Raw genomic sequence first — 4,178 nt, 5'->3', positions numbered from 1 at the left:
TCAGAAATCTGCCTGCCTCTGCCTCCCAAGTGCTGGGATTAAAGGCGTGCGCCACCACCACCCGGCAGAACTCTTTTTTTTTAAAGACTTATTTATTTTTATTTATATGAGTACACTGTAGCTCTCTTCAGACACACCAGAGGAGGGCATTGAATCCCATTACTGACGGTTGTGAACCACCATGTGGTTGCTGGGATTTGAACTCAGGACCTCTGGAAGAGGAGTCAGTGCTCTTAACCACTGAGCCATCTCTCCAGCCCAGATACAGAAGTCTTACATACTGAGTAAGAACCCCATGTACTGAGTTGCTTCCCCATTTCTTCACTTAAATTTTTTTTCTCAGGACAGCCAGTGCTATACAGAGAAACCCTGTCTCGAAAAACAAAAACAAACAAACAAAATGTTTTCTCTGTAGTATTTTATTGTTGTTTTTGTTTGAGAGTCAGGAGTTCAAAGTCACCCTTAACTATTAATATAAAAAAACTTCAAAGGCCAACCTTCTACATTTAATGAGACTCTTGCCTTTTAAAAAGGAAAGAAGAAAAAGAAATAAAATCATTTTCCAGAATATATTGTTAAGGTGTTAATCTTTCAGGGGTTTAGAATTTAGAGATATTTTATCTCTCAGGACTATGAATGTGTCTTGGAGAATCAAAGCCTGCGTTCACCCTCACAAACCATCATAATTAACATTGTAACAAGAACAACTTAATTTGACCAGCATTTTCTAAGACAACTTTGCATCTTTCATCCTACCGCTCAAAGAGGTTAATTGACCCTCTCATCACCATCCCTTGCTTGGTCCCTTCTCTAGCTCCCCCGAGCTCCCCCCGCAACAGGCACCCGCTGGGAGTTCTGTTTTCAAGAGCGAGCCTAGCAAACATTCTGTTCTGTGTACAGCGGGATCCTCTGGGGCAGGGAGCCTGGGATAGTGCTGGAATTTCGAATCCTTATGATATTCCTATGTGTGTTGACTGGGGAGGGAAAGGAGAAAAAAGATAGCAGGGGTGGTTTGGGTTTGGGTTTAAGTTTGAATCTAAAGAACGAGTTATCCGGGTGGTACTGTGTTGGAACTTCATTTGGGTCACTTGAGGCTCAACCGATGCCCAGGAGAGAGGCTAACGCGTCATCGCTTATCCGTTACCTTTCCTCCACAGCCTTCCCCAGCCACCAGGGTAGGCGCCCGTTCCTGGTTACCGTGGCAACCGCGAGGAGCCCTAGCCAGCTCTGCTACTGCAGTCCTAGCCGGGATGCAGCGGTGAGAAAGGACAGACCGAGGCAGACCCCGAGTTCTTCATTCCTTCTTCGCTGCTCCGGATTCCGAGAGAGCAAGGGAAGAAGGCACAAGGATGAAAGAAGCGTGTCTTGGGGCCTCCCAGTGAGAACCTTTGATGGGATTCTAGCTGGAAGGTGGAGTCACTGCACTTAGGATGCGTGCAGCCACAGAAGCAGCACCTGTGTCCTGAGGACCAGCCAACCTGGGGGAGGCAAGCTCTCGCCGGTCGTCGAGGAAGATGCGGTGTGAAGCCCCAGTCCGTGAGTACCATCAAATCTTCCCCTGGGTGAGCAAACCCCTAAAAGAAAAAGGTTTTGTGTCTTGATTGACGCCTTTAAAAATAATATTTATCACATCTTTCAATTGTTTATGCTTCTTTGCCTTTCTGACATATGCGGGATTCTTGGAACAACAATCTGTCTGCCTTTAAACGCGTGGCTCTCTTAACCAGTGGGAGCTACACCCCGGTATCCGTGTCTCCTTTTACGGCACAACGCCCCACCAGCGGATACCGTGCACCGTAAGCACACGCCCCAAAGGCTGAGAAACACAGCGCTCGGTTTCTTAGCCAATACTGTCCAATTTTCTTTATTCTTTATTCTTCCCCCAGTTCCCCCCCTCCCATCAAAGATATAACATCCCTAGGCAAGCCCGTGGTATGCCAGTCACAGGACTGCCCGGGGATCCTCAGGACTCCGTGTCCTTTCTGCGAGCTCAATGTGAGTGAATCCATTAGCTCATCCACAGGCGACAATTGTTACACTCGGAGGGACATCCATTTCAGTCCAGTAGAGGGCGCCGGCGCTCGCCTCCCAAACCCGGTAAACAGGCAGGGATGGCATCCCCACAAGCACAGGCATGCACGTGCCCCTGGCTGCGGAGGACTCAAAGCGAGTCAGCCTCCGTCGAGCGTTAACAAAGGGATGCTTATGTTGGGTCCCCTCTGGAAGGCAATGGAAGGGCGAAAACTTCCGGAGCACTGCGTTTGTTTCAGAACCGAGGGAGCGTGTTTCCAGGGCAAAGTACTCTCTGTGTATCTATCAAATCCTTTCCCCCCATCCCCACCCCCACCCCCGACAACCCCTCCTCTCCCATCCCCCAATCTATTCTTACGGCCTTGGCACTGTGACGAAGTGTTTAGAATTTATCTCGTTGGAAAGATAGGCGAAAAAGGGAAGACCTAGATGCAATGAGCGATAAAAAGATAAAAAAAGATACTGGCCCCTGCAGTTATCCACCCTAGCTGCAAGTTGGAAGACCTGGGGTCCTCCCAAGTGATTGTAAAGCACCGAGGTTGCCCGCCACCATTCTAATAAGGATGACGTATACAGGTGAACAGGGTACTGGTTTAGCTTCTCAACTGCGCTGCTGCTGGAGGGCGGGGTATATTGTTTTTGTGGTGCGTGACTAGCCGCTGTGTGGAAGAAAGCTGGCAGGTGCCCAGGCTGGACCTCGGCAGGCAGGACCTCTGACTACCTGCAGCGGCTGAGGGTGAGAGAGATGTTTCGAAGGAGGGAGGGCGCGCCTCTCTCAGAATGGGCTCCTTCTCTGAAGAAAATGTTCTGACCTATATTCCAGACCAAGGAGAAAAAGAGATGCGTGTCTCTGCGGGACTGCAAGAGGGGAAACTGCGGGTTCCTGTAGAAATGGAGTCCGTGTCTGTGTGCTTAGCAGAGTCACACATAACTGTCCCACTCTTCAACCGCAAGAAGCATGGCTGCTGGAAAGAGGTGGATGGGGTACAATGACTCACGCTTGTAACCCCAGCATTTGGGAGGTGGAGGCCAAGGATCATGGGTTGAAGGCCATTCTCAGCTAGATAGCAAGTTAGAGGCCAGCCTGGGCTCTATTAGATCTTGAGGAAAGAAGAGAGTGAAAGAAAGAGAAGGCAAGAAAATGCTAGGCATTTGAACAAAGGAAAAAGCAAACAAAATGACCTAGAAATTATAGTCCTTTCCCAGTCTGAATTCATTATGGCTTTAAACCCCTCCTACACTGAAAGGGAAATAGTAAAAATTCCCTTTTGCCGAGAACTGGAGAGAACTGGATAACTAGGGTGACATTCTCTTCACAAACACACTCACAGACCAGGAAGCAAAAGGCTTCTTCTAAACTTTGCATTCTAAAGCCATGTCATAAATATTCATAAGCCATAGCTGCTGGGAAGCAGGTGGGAGGCAGAAACTACACAGCAAGTTCCCCAAAGGCTGCTGTGCTCACAGAAATTAGGGAAGGCCTCAAACCCCAGGCCTGAGAAGTCAGGACCGGAAATAGCCTACAAGGTCAGCTGGTGGGGCATGCCCATAAGCCCAGCACCTGAGAGGTAGTGGCAGGAAGATCAGGAGCCATTCACCATGACACGTTGGGTTCTGAGTCAGCCTAGGGCTACCTGAGACTCTCATAAACCAAAAACTAAAACTACGAAGTGGGACCTGGTGCTAGGACTTTTCCCATCACAGCTTTCTAGGGCTCTCTCGTTAATTTCTATTAGACTGAGAAAGGGTTAAAGTCTCCATGAGGGAATGGGGAGCAAATGATAGACAGTGCTGCCTGTCCCGAAAGCCTGGCCTCTGTCGTTCGCTTCATAGATTGGAAAGAGAGTTAAGTAGCCAAATAAAGTGCACCCACCCACCCTGCTGGGATCACAAGGTCTCCTGTGCCAGGCTGAGGGGGGCGGGGCAGGAGGATACCCACACAGAATGGCCACAGCTCTCCCACGTACTGTAACAGATCACTCTGTCTTCACATTCCCAGCTAGTGACTTGGACAAGCCTCTCCTTGTGCTTGCTTACCAAGCAACCCCAAACTTAAAACCACCTCCATCATTCTGTTATTTATTGTTCTTCTAGTCTCCTTAAGTCACATCACACTCTCTTGGAGACATACGGGGACACCCCCCCCC

At 49.1% G+C, this 4,178-nt stretch overlaps 1 protein-coding gene across 7 annotated transcripts in view; it reads left to right on the top strand.

Moving 5' to 3' along the window:
- The first annotated feature begins 1,155 nt into the window (after positions 1 to 1,155).
- The window catches only part of Mical3 (microtubule associated monooxygenase, calponin and LIM domain containing 3), a 201,824-nt gene continuing 198,801 nt past the window's right edge, over positions 1,156 to 4,178 (top strand). For 2 of the 7 annotated variants that reach the window (XM_031383251.1, XM_031383249.1), the window contains exons 1-2: positions 2,645 to 2,767; positions 2,855 to 3,006. The gene's annotated coding sequence lies outside the window, so the exon portion shown is untranslated. Of the gene's footprint in view, positions 1,563 to 2,416; positions 2,608 to 2,644; positions 2,768 to 2,854; positions 3,007 to 4,178 lie in introns of those variants that run through there. The other 5 variants (XM_031383248.1, XM_031383250.1, XM_031383246.1 and 2 more) reach the window with 4 other exon arrangements.

Source organism: Mastomys coucha, unplaced genomic scaffold (assembly GCF_008632895.1).
Source record: "Mastomys coucha isolate ucsf_1 unplaced genomic scaffold, UCSF_Mcou_1 pScaffold20, whole genome shotgun sequence".
Taxonomy (NCBI): Eukaryota; Metazoa; Chordata; class Mammalia; order Rodentia; family Muridae; genus Mastomys; species Mastomys coucha.
This window is presented reverse-complemented; position numbering and strand designations above follow the sequence as displayed.